Here is a 16,057-nt window from a genome sequence, read left to right as displayed (position 1 = left end):
TTTCTAGTTTATCATTAAGTGTGATGTTAGCTGTAGGTTTTTTGTACATATCGTTTACCATATTGAGGAAGTGCTACCTCTATTCCCAGTTTGTTAAACTTTTATCATTAATGGGTGCTGGATTCTGCCAAATTCTTTTCCTGTAAGTAATGAATTATTTGATTTTTTCTTCAGCCTGTTGATACATTGTTATTGATTTCTTTTTAAGAGGAGCTAGCTTTGGATACCTAGGATAATTCCCACTGAGCTCAAGTCTTTAATTCCTCACATACATTGTCGGATTCTACTTGCTATTTTTTTTTCACTTATGTTCATGACTTAGTGGTCTGTTGTTTTCTTGTAATACCTTTGTCTGTTTTTAGTGTTAGGCTGGCATCAGAATGAGTTAGCAAATCATCCCCTCAGCTTCTGTCTTCTAGAGGAGAATTGGTATAATTTCTCCTTTCAACATGTACTAGACTTTACAAGTGAATGCACCCAGAATTGGTGCTATTTTGGAAAATTACTGATTTCATTTCTTTAATAGATATTAGACTACTCAGACTGTCTTATGTGAGTTTTGGCAGATAGTCTCTCTCAACTAATTGGTCCGTTTCATCCAGGTTATCATCCCCTTTGAGGACGTAGAGGTGTTCACACTATTCATTTATTATCCTTTTACTTTCTGGTGGTTCTGTAAAGATGTCCCCTATTTCCTTGCTGGGTTAGTAATTTGAATCCTCCTTCCTCTTTGTGTGGCACAGTTACTTTATTAATCTTTTCAAAGAAGCAAGTTTTGGGTTTGCTTTTGATCTTACTGTTTCCCATTTCATTTGTTTCTGCTCTAGTTTTCATTATTTCTCGTCTACCTATTTTGGAATTTATTTGCTCTTTTTCTAATTCCCTAATATAGAATTTTAGATTATCAATCACAGGTTCTTCTTTTCTAGTATGTATATTGAACACTATATATTTCCCTTTAAGCACTACTTCTGCTATATTCAAAGGTCAATGTTTTCATTTGTATTTAGTTCAAAATACTTTAAATTTCACCTGTGTCTGCAATATTGAGGACAGTAGTTTGCCCTGTGACTTCACCGCTGATGGATCTAAAAAGACTTAATTTTTCACTTTGCTCAAATTTTTGCTGTTCTTGGAATAGAGTGATACCTTCTATGCTCTTTACGTGCATAGGAAAGCAGAGAATCCCCCATGCCCTCTTTTCTCAGGACATGGTGCTCCACACAATGGAGGACTATACTGCGTAAACTGCAGACAAAGGATATGGAAAGCGAGATATCCCCACACAGTAGAAAAATAAAGGCAACTGCTAGCAGAGTAGTGAAGTAGAGTCTCCAGGTGACCGTTGCGCAGACAGAATGAGAAACTAAGTGAAAGAAGGCGTTGTGCCTCCTTAGGACGGGGTGCATATAAATGGGAAGAGATCCACAGACCTAAGTTAAGAATGAATAGAATCTCTTTGCAAAGTCTCAAGAGAAACTGCCTCTAAGAAGGAAGAACAAGGGACAGAGTTGACATGAAGGCTCTTGTTAACCCTTGCTACATGTACATTGTCCTTCTATTACCTAGTGGAAAAAAATTCATGTAACATTTATATAGTGTAATGTAAGAAGCAATGTCAATATTATATCCCCAAGAAATAGATGCTTCTGGATTAAGGATTTTGTTTCAAAACACATGTATTTAATACTTTAAACAAATGAATCTGATATTCTGATGATAATTAAGGTCAAGAACATTTAAAAGTCTAAACAATGAATTTGAAATAACAGTCCATGTGAGTTACTCTATTACAAAATATGAAATCTAGTCATTGTGATAAATTTAAGGTATTGATTTTCAATTTGTTCTTGTTCTTTAACAACTTACAGAAATTTATAAATTATCTGTTAAAATTTATCACAAGTCCTTAAATGTGGTTTGCTCACCTGATAGCAGTATATATATACTCTCATGAATTTGAGACCCTGTTACCAAGTGTTTAAGAGCATGGACACTGAAGTCAAATAATTTTTCCACGTGACAAGTTGGACAGAAAATATTTATGTAGTCTGTTCCTCAGTTTCTTCCATTTGAGAAATGGAGAATGAGAGTTATTTAAAAAAAAAAAAAAGTAAACAGACACTGGAGGTGTCTGGTGTAGTGAGTAGTTTATGGCTATTCCTTAATAAAGTCTGGATATTGGTTATGCATTTAGATAGTTAACTATACAAATTGGGGTTTGGTAAGTAGCCAGAAACTGTATGATAACATCTAATGTTTGTGTAAATTTCTGTTTCCTCTGTACCCATATTGGAATAGCTCTGACCATGTTTATGAATCTTTTCCTTCTGCTTTCCCTGACAGCCAGTTTCCTTCAGGAAAAAAAATGAGAAAAATTAGTGTTGCAGTTGGAAGAATAAAAATAGAAAATGAAAAGAAAGGTGTATGTAACTATTACGAATTCTCAACTGTTACCATTAGAGTATTGGATTTTCTCTTCCCATTCTATAATTAGATTTTTTTTTTAATGTTTATCTATTTTTAAGAGACAAAAAGAAGCACGATTGAGGGAGGGGTAGAAAGAGAGAGAGAGGTAAAGAATCCTCAGCAGGCTCCACTCTGTCAGTGCAGAGACTGATGCGGGGCTCAGACCCATGAGCCATGAGAGCATGACCCCAGCCAAAACCAAGAGTAGGATGCCTAACTGACTGGAGCCCCATTCTCTTCCCATTTTAAAGTACTCTGTAAATCACACATAGTTGAAGCTTTTTGTTATGTATATCTTGCTTTACTGTTTTTTCCATATGCAGGAGTAAAGTTATATGACTAACATCAAAGTAATATCCCTCCCATACTTTTGGGTCCTTCTTCATGGATCTTCACTCCATAGTTAACCTCCTTCCCTACCCTTTCTACTGTACCATTCTGTTATGCTGTGGTACACTCAATCTCATTACATAAACAGGTTCTTCACCACCTACAGCTGAAGGTACACCAACTGCTTGACATCTTTCTCATGTGGTATCTATTGCCTTTCCCAACCATCAGTTACTAAAAAGGCTTGAAGTCAGAGTTTATATTCCAGATCCCCACTGTTCTTCCATAACAAGGAATTTTTTTGGAATCCTATCCTTCCATAATTCATGTCATCTGGTAAAATCTTCCCATCTTCATAGTACCGTCATGTCTCACTCCTTCACAGGCTCTGCAGTTTTATGCACATGATCAGTCTTCCTTGTTACTCGAACTACTGACACTACCTTGGCTGAATTCCAAGCCCATATACAAAACTTTCAAATCCTCTACAACTTTGTTTCACCTTTTGTCTTCCCCTGAGCAACTACTTTTCTGTAATCCTCCTAGAAACTTTTTTTTTTACAATTATTTAAGATCTTTATTAACAGATGCTTGTCATTTGACTTTTTTGAAAAAAGTCAAGCCGTAAACTTTGATTACAAATTAAAAATGAGGTTCTTAAAAATCTCAACTTGACCAGGTATGAAACAATTTAAAAACCTTTAAAAGGGTGTTGAGGGGGGCGCCTGGGTGGCTCAGGTGGTTGAGTGTCAGACTTCAGCTCAGGTCATGATCTCACGGTTTGTGGTTCGAGCCCACATCTGGCTCTGTGCTGACAGCTCAGGGCCTGGAGCCTGCTTCAGATTGTGTGTCTCCTTCTCTCTCTTCCCCTCCCCCACTCACACTCTGCCTATCTCTGTCTCAAAATAAACATTATGAAAACCAACAATAAAAATTAAAGGGGTGTTGAGAAAAAACAGGTTTTTAAAAACATGTTTGTCACTACTGAAATGAGATGTCTTTAGGTAAAAATATATATAATAATAATAATAATAATAATAATAATAATAATAATAAAATTAAAACCCCATGCTACATAGATAATGCAGATCATTCTATTTATCTGGTCCAAGCACTTAAAAATTTCAGCTCCGATCTTTTTTTTACATTTCTTATTGCTGGAATTTCATCTTCATTTCTTCCTGTTGGATGACTCAACTGGATGATGGTGGAGATGGTAAGCCCACATGTACTCAGACCCACCCTTCTCAACCTCTGGAGCTAACGAATTCTCAGCTTCTGGTTCGGCTGCTTTTGTCTCTTGCCCATCTTATGATTTAGGGTTTTCTGGGAACCTGCATGCATAAGTGAAATTGTGGCAGTACTGACAATGAGATGGCTGCTGACTTTGGGTCTCATCTCCTTGATCTTCCCTATCTTCTTCAGTGCTATCCTCCAAAAACTAGGCTGTCTTTGGAGAGGAGGACCCCTGTGCAATGGTGATCTATAAGCCCGATGCATATTTTATCTCACGGGTCTACCCTGAAGTCTACCTCAGAAGACTGTGGCCAACAGCCACTGGTAACCACCTGTAATAAGATGGAAATCATAGCCTGCATGAGGCCAGGCCTTTAGGAGCAAGCTCAGTTCCCACTCTTTCTCCCACTCTCACTATACTGGGTATTTGCTGGGAGCCGCGGGGACGACACTGGCCAAGGGGATAGCATGGATAATGGTTATGATCTGCTGCTTACCTACTGCCTGTCACTGAAATTCCACTCAGAGCCTGTCACATTTGCTGCCTGCACGCCCTTTTCTCTTTCAACGTCTGACTCCACAGTTCTTTTAACTCATATACTGCGAAGGTACTTCCTGGGATTATTCTTCTTTACAGCAGTCTGGGGCATTCCAGTTGATGAAACCATATCAGTTTCCTATACTCAGTCATTTTATTGTTCCCAAAACCTTCATCAGGATGACCTTCTTGTCCCCACAGGCAGATGCCACCACTCTGTGTGCCACTGCCCATGGGGCCACGCTTGGTGTCTTCAGTGGCTGCCGGGTCTCGGCCTCACTGCTCCGGATTGCGGTCATGGTGACTGGGATGGTCAGAAAGCTGTGGCTTCTCCCAGGGGGGTGGGTGATAGTAACTAGACTGGGGTCTGCTGTCCACTCTTGCCACCATTCCAACTCTAGAAACGTGATTTTTTTTTTTTCTTTTTCCTTCTGGATCCTTTCATAATTTCAGTTGTTTTTTGAGCTTTTGTTTTGTTTTGTTTTGTTTTGTTTTAATTCAAGTATAGCTACCACACTAGGTTACATTATTTTCAGGTACCCAACAGTGACTCCACAAGTCCATAAGTTAGGCTGTGTTCATCCTAAGTGTAGTTACTATTTGTCACCATATGGTACTATTATAATATCTTTGACTATCTTCCCTATGCTCTTTCATCCTGGTGACATACATTCCATAACTGGAAGGCTCTGTCTCCCACTACCCCTTCACCCATTCTGCCCGTCCCTCAACCTTTCCCCTTTGGCAATCACCTTCAAACTTGATTTTACCTCTATCTGTTCCTCGTAAGACATTTTTAATTTCCACAACTCAAGTCTCTGACTAAAACTTCCAATCCAACATTTCTCTTACTCTCTCCTTACATTAATCTTGCCATTTTAGCTCAATGAGGCATCCAACACTATATTAACACTTAAAAAATCAGAAGACTATAGTTGAAGGCATTCGAGCTTTATTACTGCCTTGATCTATTGACTATCCACTAAATCTCCATTATGAACTCCAACTACAAATCAATCATGTTGTTTTATTCCCTTAATTTTCTATTCATATGTTTTATCAGTTTTAAGTGTACATACTTTGAAGAACCAAATATCCCTACAAGATTTGTCACAAAAAATTTTACCTAACCCCCTTCACTCTAATTTGTCTTCCCCATACACAATTATTTTTCCTTCATTCAACTATCTCTTCTATTATTCACTTCCATGTTTAGCAGTCAACTATTGCTGGAAAACAAATACACAGGCTCAGTAGTAATAAGCTTATTTTTCACTTGCAGAGCTGTGTGACGGCTTACATGGTTGTGCAGCAAGCTGCGGGGCTTTGAGTTGGCTGTGGCAGCTAGGACCCATTGGTCACACTCTGCAAGACAAACCGGAGGGGCTACAACCAACCAGTATATGCCTTCCTAGCAGCAATACTAGAACCACAAGAGGGCAAGCCCAACAGTACAAGCACACTTAAGCCTCCATCTCTATCACATCTGCTAAAATCCCAAAGCAAGTTAGGAGGTCCAATCCACAATCGATAACCAGGGAAAACCCTTCCCTCACCAAGAGGCCATGGCAGGAGTGCAGAAGTAAAACAGTGTAAGAGGACTGAAAATCTGGGGTCAACTAACTTATCACATTGTGATCTCTGAACATACTGTGATACTACCTCTTTACCTTCTGAACTGTCTATCTACTGAAGAATTCTGTCCCTTTCCTTCTAACCTCACCATGATATACACTAATACTTACCAATTCCCCACTCCTTCAATGTCATAATTTTGGTTAAATCAGTATTGAGTGTTTACATCACTGACTACGTAAACATTCCTCCGAGCTAAGTCATTTATTATAATTCCTTTCTTGCACAAGCCTTTGTCTTCCCTGGAATTAAAACCTATCTTCCAAGTGTACAGTTTTCTATATACTTAATGACTCATTCAACAGCTAACACTTAGCTATTTGTTTAGATCTACTGTCAAGACGTTCACACACAGGCACTTCACCACTTTTATATTCCTGAAGTAATCATTCTTGGAGTCTTCTGAGGTTTTTCAACATGGACAAGTTGTCTTCTTCCACTCACACGTTTTGTGTATGATGTGGTTTTTTTTCTGGGAAAGGATTTTACCAGTTTGAACTTTTATAACACACATCGAAGTTAGGATCCATTGTTTTATGGTAATTGTGTCACGGTCCACGGCTACAGATAATCCAGTTACCTATCTATCCTTTCAGCTTTAACATCATTCACAGTATTATTTCTGCAAGGCAGCCTGGGAAGTTTGCCCAACAAAGAACAATATATACATTAGAGAAAAACTAAATCAAAGGCATGCATGCACAGGTTTCTCACTCTGTAGTTACAGATCCGTGCTCAGAATGTTTCAAGTAGAAACAAAATAGACTATCTTACAATTAGGTAAACAATGAACACCTGCATTCAATTTATCATCTGAAAATCAAACTTTAAGCAGTTTGCATACATTTACATTGTCTGAATTATGCAACATATTCTAGAATTGCACGGGAGACAGTTATCCAAGAAGCTTGGTTCTTAAAATTTATCAGATCATTTTATGAATAAACAATTTCAGACTAAGTCCATAGGAGGCTGATAATTCAGAAGCATCTCTCATGCTTCAGGAAACAAAGCGCAAATGACCTGGCTAAGGACAGGATTTCTTTGTATATAAGTTTTTTTAATGTGTTTACATAAAGTTGTACTCAGAAAAGGTTTTCAAGTGCCTATCAACAGAAAACAAAACTGTCAGTTTATCACATTTTTGCCAACCTTACCCAACCAAAATTTGTTATGAACCTAGAGAAAAACACCATCCATGTGTATCAGTTCACCATTACCTAGAAAATGTAGGGTCCTTTTGGGTCTCCAGGTAATTGGGGAGAAAAGTTATCATGGGAAAATGAATTTACCAGTAATTCTAAAACTGTGTTTTTAGACCTTCTGTTGACTTTCACAATCAAATATTGTCAAGCACTATTAAAAAGTAAGACTTTCACTGGAATATCTTACTCCACACTCTCCTGGGCCATCATTGGAAAAGTAAACTGATCAAAGGTTAACAATAAAATTAAGAGTAAAATATTGCCGAGAAATATATTGAATGGACATATTACATATGCATTATCTAGCCCTAATATAAACTAAGGGGAAATGGAAACCCTTTATCACCATCCAACCCCAGAGACAAGGCAGCTTCAAATTTACTTACAGAGATCTGTTAAAAGGCTGTTGCCAGAATGTCAAGAGATGATAAGTATCTGAAATAAGTCCAGGAAATATTGAGAAAGGAGGATCAAAAGTCACAAGTTATTTCAGTAGCTACAGGACTGGTGACATTATTATCTAGGCTGAAAGATGTAGAAAAGTGAGTAGGTCTATTGGTTAAGCTCAAGGCATCATTTAGATTTAAGTCACCTGTAGGACATCTAGTAAAATTACTCTTAGGAAATTGTAAATAAATACCAAACATTCATAGGGAAAACACAGAAAAGAATTATCAGGAAAGTTGAGGAACATATGTATTTACTAAGCAAATATTTAAGGATAATTTACCAACCATTAAAAACTATAGATACTCATGGGGAACCTGGGTAGCTCCATTGGTTAAGCATCCAACTTCAGCTCAGGTCACGATCTCGCGGTTTGTGGGTTCGATCCCTGCATGAGGCTGACAGCTCAGAGCATGGAGCCTACTTCAGATTCTGTGTCTCCCTCTCTCTCTGCCCCTCCCTCATTCATGTTCTGTCTCTTTAAAATATAAATAAACATTAAAAAATAAAAAATAAAAATTACAGGCACTCAGAAGGATGAGTAAGCCTGGGGAAAATCATATAGGCAAATTTAACACAAGGAGATCACGGGTATATCGGAGGTATGTTCACAGGCTGAGGGAAATAAGAGAAGCACCAATCCTTTCACAAGATTAGTTATTATTATTTTTTTAATTGACACATTATGTAAGTTCTACAAAATTTAACCTGAGTTCAGGGCAATTCAAACTTTAACTATCTGCCTTAAACCTAAATTAGACATTATCTGAAGTCCTTCATTGACCAGAAGTATAGTTTTAATATTAACCCATCTTCTACACAACTTGCCCAGTAGCCTCCTTCTAAAACACATTCGTTGGGGCGCCTGGGTGTCTCGGTCTATTAAGCGTCCAACAAGCTCAGGTGATGATCTCACAGTTTACAAGTTTGAGCCCCACATCAGGCTCTGCACGGACAGCTCAGAACCTGGACCCTGCTCCGGATTCTGGGTCTCCCTCTCTCTCTGTTCCTTCCCCACTCGCACTCTGCCTCTCTCTCAAGAATAAACATTAAAAAAAAAAAAAAATACACTCCTTGTAATTTATTATCTTTAGTCTTCTCTCTAGTTCGCTCTTATCTCCCATGATAGTTTCACCCCTTTACAGTCTCACTTTGCAATTTAGTTTCCTCAGCACTAACTGTCAACTGACACATGATCTAGGAAACTACCTGTGGCATTTTTCATGAACTCTGTTCTTTCTAATCTGCATCCTTCGATCATGAAACAAGTCATAACTAAGAGTAGGAATGAAATCTGCCTCAACAGTAGGCCACAGAGATGGAACAAAAAAATGATCTGTTCGACAATGTGAATGAATTTCAAAATCATTATGTTTTAAACTAATAAGCCACACACAGAAGACTACACCTCTAGGATTCCATTTATAAGACTGCTACAAGGTGAAAAACTATACAGGCAGAAAACAGATCCATGATGGCTAAGCCTGAGAATGGGGAAAATGAATTCACTACACATTTGGCCACGTGATTTGTACTATCCAATAGGAGAAGTGACAGTGTCGTAGTTGCAAAGGTTGTAAATCTAACCTTTAAAAAACCTTGCAGCTTACCACTCTCTTATACCTGTGTCACTTCCATAAAAGAACATACCTGGAATAAACTGCTGATCAAAGAAAGGCAAAGCATGGAAAACTGTCCAGCATATATACACCTGCAGTGTGAGCAGAGCTACCCCAAAACAAAGCTATCTAGCCAAATCCATATCAGAATCTCAGCTAACCCACAGGCACATGAGCATAAATTAATGTTGAACTACCATGTTCTTGGATGGTTTATTACACACCATGGATATAGCTATGGCAAACTAAGTTGTTGGAAAAGTTTTCTGAAATTTACCGACAACTAGGAAGACTTTAATGACTATTCTATAATACAGCAAGCAACTCTAAGTAATAAACTACAAATATATGCAGAAGGAGTCTCAATGTCTACCAAAAGTCATGGAGAAATATTACCAGTAAGACTCTCTTCATACATATATTCATAACCAAGTAATTTTAGGAAACTCTAGTTATTTGTTAAGACTGTAGAGGTAGACAAGAAAATTATTAGCACAAAATTAAAATAGGAGCAAAGGGAACACAGGACAAGGATGAAAACAAAAAGGAGAATACTGAAGACATCAAGTAAAATACCAGCAATGTTTTATTTCTTAAGCTGGATGATAAAGACAAGATTAAATACCTATTTTCTTTTAAAACAGTCTATCAAAATATATGTAATACATGCTAAGGAATATATTTTATCAAACATGCATATTAACACACATGTACACAAAAGCCTTGCCATGTAGAGAAAGAATTAAGACCTGCACACCTGTCCCTCATCCACAGAGAGCTAAAACTGTGGTCCCTGGACAGGATGAACTTCATAGTGCAGTTACAGACTGGTGAGGATCCATTATAGCAAGATGATCTGGATACACTGGAAAGTTATCTAGGAACACCTGGATTTCAGTATTTCTTCTGTAATAGGTAACAAGCTATTCTGAGGAACTTAATAAATCCCATTAGCTACAAGGAGGGTTTTTTTTGTGTCTGTGTTTTGTTTTGTTTTTTAATCAAAAAGTATAAAGCAAGTGAGTGAGAACACAGCCCAATAGATAGGTCACTTTCTGCACGTCCTCTGTATGTTGTATGAACTTCATCCTGGATGAGCAGAGTATGCCCCTGGCAAACAACAACTGCTCCAGACCATTACACCTAACTTTGGCCACCAGGCTTTGATGTACTGAGACCCTTGCATTTCATATACTACACTAGCCCTTGTCTCTAGCATAGATGGAGCAAATAAAATTTGTACCACTAGTAACAAAGCCTCAAAGTACACTAATACACAATCTCTAACCTCATTTTCCTTGAGTAAACTGTCCATGATACAACAACTGAGTTGTCAAACAACAATTTTAATGTCATACTCATTTTTATCTTAGTAGTGAAAATACCTACAACAATAGAAGATTTTCAGTTTTTGCCTGAATTTTTCTGAGGACATCATCAAGTGAAATACTGTATACTTGAAATTGTTTTAAGATTTTTATTTCATTCTTAATTTTAGGGAGAAAAAGAGCACACGAGCAGGGGAGCCGGGCAGCAGCTGGGGGGGGGGGGGGGAGGGAAAAGAGAGACAGAGAAAGAGTATCTTTTGTGCGTGTGTGTGTGGAAATAATACGAAACGTTTATTTTCGGTATCACACAAGAACACAGCTAAGTAATCCAACTCTACTGCAGCATTATAAAAATCATCCCTTCACCACAGGGTAAGATTTAAATGCATCTGCACAAGTATGCATGCTATATTAAAGGAGAAAGGTTGCTGCTGTCCTGCCAAGAACTTACGGCCCCTATCCAGGTCCTACTCCAATACTGGTGGTCCCAATGGTTTTATTGAAATAAATCATGTTTAAAAAATAAAGCATTTAAAAAGACAAGTCAAAATGTCTCAGTAACCATATACCCATCTCAAACTTCATCTATTTAAATGTTATATTTGCCTCTTGCTAATAAGCTTTTATTTCACTCAAACTGAGCAATAAATCTTCCATACTGACGTATCTTCCTTGCCCAATTAATCCAAAGGAAGAAAAAAACCACAATGATTAATAAAGAAAAATGTAGGAATTAACACACCCTTTTAATATGTTTTTAAATATTTTTCAGGATTAAAAAGTGTTTAAAGTTTGTAATTCCTAGTAGGAAAACATCATCTGAATGAAAACCCTAATGGTAAATCACTGTAAAATGTTTCAGTTGCATGTGGGGCAGAGGGGTAGGGATTATCTTCACAGCACCCCAGCTTTCTCCATGAGAACGTCAGAGATACACTGGTTTGTATTACTGTGACATCCAATAGGTGATCGAAGTTGCTTTTCCTTCAGCAAGGGCTTTGTTTGTCAGAAAGGCATTATGTTGACCTCCAAATTTGGCTGACAATTTACGATGAGATTCATAACCTTTGGGCTACTCTGATATTTTGACGTATTTGCTGGGTTCTGGGCCACATCCTGGAAGGCCACCATAACTTCTGGATCCTGCATGGCTGCAAGAACCTCTGGGTCACTAAGAATTTCATTCAGCCCAGGCATTCCTGCCATTCCAGGCATTCCTCCCTCCCCCACCCCCATTCCAGGCATGCCTCCAGGAAAATTACCAGGCATTCCCCCAGGAAAGCCACCTGGGAAACAGTCATACTGAGCTCCTGATTTGTCTGCCTTTTTCCTCCCTCTGGGCTCTCTCATGTTCTTCCGAGTCTTCTTAACCCTTTCTATTCTTTCTTTGATCTCTCGCTCTTCACGTTTTTGCTCACACCTTCTCCAACGTTCAGCAATTTTCTGGGCCCTTGGTTGAACTTCTTCCAACATTGCACGAGCATCTTCATCATAATCCAGTTTACAAGCAAGGGCAATATCATGCGCTGCTTCTTCCCAATGGCCCAGAAGTCAGTGTGCTTTCCCTCGCCCCTTGTAAGGCTGAGCTGAATCAGGATTTATTTCAATAGTTCTGTCACAGTCTCAGATGGCAGCATTTGGCTTCTGTAATTTGATGAAGACACTGGCTCTCTTGGCATAGAGAATGGCCAAGAGAGGATTCAGTTTGATGGCATCCATGAACAAGTCAATGGCATCCCGTAGTTCACCATCATTTAGGGCATCAATGGCAGCCACTTTTTTATCATTTGCCTGATCCATCATTTCCTCAGTTATCTCTACATTTTCATCTCCCATTTCTTGATGGGAATCAGTATCTGGTTCAATCACACCTTCATTGTCAATTTCTAGATCACTTTCCTCACTTGATGGTTCATCTGTCTTTATGTTTTCCTCCGCCTTCTTACTATCTGTTTTTTCTCCCTTGATATTGTCTTCTGATTTAGTTTTATGAGTAACAGGTGGTATTTTACCCTCCATGCTCTCTACCCACTCCCGCAGGAAGCGCATTTCCTTGGTGTGCAGAACACTCAGATCCTGCTTACACATTTTCATGAAGGCCTGAAGCTCGTTCACTTTGCAGGGGTCCATGGTCCAGAGGCGGTGGTGGGTGGCCGACGCAGCTAAGGTTGTGGCCCCATTCCAGGCGCAGGTACTAACTTAGAGTGACCGTGTGGAGAAAGAGAGTATCTTAAGCAGGCTCCACACTCAGCACAGAGCCTGATGCAGGGCTCTACCCCATGACCTTGAGATCATGACCCCAGCTGAAACCCAGAGATGGACATTCAACCACATGAGCTACACAGGTGCCTCTACTTGAAATTGTTTTAAGTTTATAGTACATGTATTAGATGCTTACCCTGCCTACCCCCCTCCCCGCTTTTTTTTTTTTTTTTTTTTAAGGAAAATGCCTAATCTAAAGTCCATGGTAAAGAGGCATCAACCATGTTTTATTTCCTGTCATTTCTTCCCTCTCCAACCCCATTCTGGTATTTGGTCTATTGCATCAGGACCTATCAAAAGAGTAGCCAATCTACCAGATGATCTGTGGCTTATGGTCTGGATGAATAAATAAAGGGGAGTAAATCACATTCCATCTGCAAGAAATTTGAACTATGACATAACAAAACAATCTGCAAGCTGTGAAAGGAAGCCAAACCTACAATGGCACACATTGTTCTCACAGCGGAAGAGATATGGCAAGTAAAACTCAAGTTACAGGAAACAGAAATCATAAATTAAGCAGAGGAATAGAAAAAAATGGATTAATCATAAAGCAACAAAAACCCTAGTTCTAACAAATGTGTCAACAACTTGCCAGTTACCAATTCCATTTTTCCAGAAACTTAGAGTCTGTCTTTGAAAACCTGAAGTCTCCTTTCTTTGCAAAACCAAGAGATAGTCAAGGAGATACCCTGAACACTGGAAAGTTAAAAGAACAGGAAGAATTGTTAATAGAGGCAATTCACCTCAAAATTCTCCTACAAAACTGGTGACTGTATAATTGTAACAACATCACTGCTGTTTGTAAATATGGTCACGATCCAAAAACCTTTCCCACAACAATATTTCAAATATCACACTGAAACCCTCCAAGAGTGAACTCTGGCAACTCTTTCACAATACATGTGAAATCCGCCATATCAGCTTAACTTCGGCATGAACTTCTAGAATCTTCCACCACGCTAAGTGGTTTAGAGTGCCTTATAGTCTCAGGTTCAAGGATTTCATTTGTAACTATAAATACGTGTGTACAATACATCTACTATACAACCAACACCAAAAGGAATGGTACTTACTCTTTTTAGAACACTATGTTGGTAATATATGGTGCATAGGAAACATAATGGAAAATGATCATCTGTCCAAAAACTGTTCGAAATTTAGTCTTTATGCTAAAAAAAAAAAACATGGTCTAAGAGTAGTCTTTCATAAAAAAGATGTGGAATATATTTTAACTAAGAAAAACTAAAGGGAAAAAAAAAGCTGAGAGAAAACTGAGAACAAAACAGAGGACTCCTACCCACTGCCAGGTCTCAGTCTTCTGAAGGAAATGCATTCCCTCCTTGATTAATAATCATTATTTCCCGAGTGTTGACAGTTATTCTCTGATATCCAATGTGAGCAAAAACACACTCTCTCCCCCAAAAGGATTTTCATATTAAACAGACATCTAACAGACACAGGCCTAAATTAAATACAAAAAAGTAAAAAAACAAACAAAAAAACAACTAATTAGTTTTCATTGTGAAAATATCAAGAGGAGGAAATACATGTAGATACTAAAGAAAGAAATCTCTCTTAAAATGTAGATGTCATGGAATCAAGAAAAATCATCTGCCCTACTCATCACTCATCACAGAGGTACTATTTCTCTACGGAATTCTCACATGGGAAGATTTAAGACCAATCAAGTCCTGTATGAGCTAAAATTATCTTAATTTTTAGGCATTGGGATCACAGAAAAGATGAAAAAATATTCTCAGAATAAACTTACCAATCTTAATATATGTCATTTATATATTTTTATACATTTCATTCATTACATATTAACTGTTTTATGTGTTATGTTTTGAGGTTAGGAGAGAGAGAGAAACAAATTCAAAATATACCAGAAGAGTTCTTACCCCAATCTTGAGCAGTTTATGTTGTGTGATCTTTTTCCATAAAGTGTGCTTGTGAAAGATTTGAGTGATTTCCCTGAAAACTAGAAACTATCTTACTTGATCATGCAAATGCACAGCAAAAAGATATAAAACTTTCTTCCTGATGAAACTTTAAGTTGGACCAACTGGGGACTAATTTTGTCTAGTGCCTGAAAACTATCAAATCATGAAAAAGCCCCTATATTTCCCCCAGCCAGTGCCATTTCTGATTTCCTTGTCACAATGCAAGAGAAAAATAAGAGTTAGAATCTTTTTGTCTTTCTAGGTTGAAATAAAGTCAAAGTAAGTGCCAGGAGTAGGGCATTCCAATTCATTTTCATGTTTTTAACTTTGTCCCTTTTTTCCTCAAAAAGTAGAAATATGTCTATGCACCCTTTAAATCACCTCCCTGAGAGAAATAGTCTTCCTTCCTCATTTCCAATAGTGGGGATGTAGCAAGATTCTCACACAGAGTTGTGACATCGAGGTTTTCCTTTTTCCAGGAAGCAATTTTATTCGTGCCAGCACGGCTCAGTCGGGCTGAGCCCTAAACTGAGCCCCGAACGCCATATGGCAGAGTTTTTAATATATTTCCTAGTTCTTTCTCTCCCATATATGGTAACACACACAAACATGCAGTCTGATTAAGTGATCTCATGTTACAAATCGTGAGGGATGTTGTCACATACACGAATAGCCTGGTTACTTTGAAGTTTCTGTGTGTGTGTGTGTGTGTGTGTGTGTGTGTGTGTGTGTGTGTGTGTGTATTTTCTTGTCTTAGGGAAGGGACCCTACCAAGGGAGGGCTCCAATTCACTCCACATGAAATTGGCCATCTTCAAAAGGATCACAGCCTTGGAGAAAAATAAGGGAAGGTGGCTAACATAAAAGGTGTCAAGTAACCTTGAACACTGTGGCTTAGAGCACATGTTGTGCAGAGAAAAAAAAAAAAAAGTAACTCAAAGGAAATAGCTTCTGGAGACCAGCATTGCTCTCCACAGGGTAAAATACTCTTTCTTTCATACATTCATTTCATTCAAACACTTCCTAAGGTAAACGGTGTATTC

General features: G+C 38.2%; 1 protein-coding gene and 1 pseudogene across 18 annotated transcripts in view; both read right to left on the bottom strand.

Annotated features, from left to right (window-relative positions):
* The window catches only part of CRPPA (CDP-L-ribitol pyrophosphorylase A), a 481,097-nt gene that overhangs the window by 382,612 nt on the left and 82,428 nt on the right, over positions 1-16,057 (bottom strand). The window lies entirely within an intron of this gene.
* On the bottom strand, positions 11,754-15,731 carry LOC128314660 (hsc70-interacting protein-like; annotated as a pseudogene).

This window comes from Acinonyx jubatus, chromosome A2, assembly GCF_027475565.1.
Source record: "Acinonyx jubatus isolate Ajub_Pintada_27869175 chromosome A2, VMU_Ajub_asm_v1.0, whole genome shotgun sequence".
NCBI classification, from domain to species: Eukaryota; Metazoa; Chordata; class Mammalia; order Carnivora; family Felidae; genus Acinonyx; species Acinonyx jubatus.
This window is presented reverse-complemented; position numbering and strand designations above follow the sequence as displayed.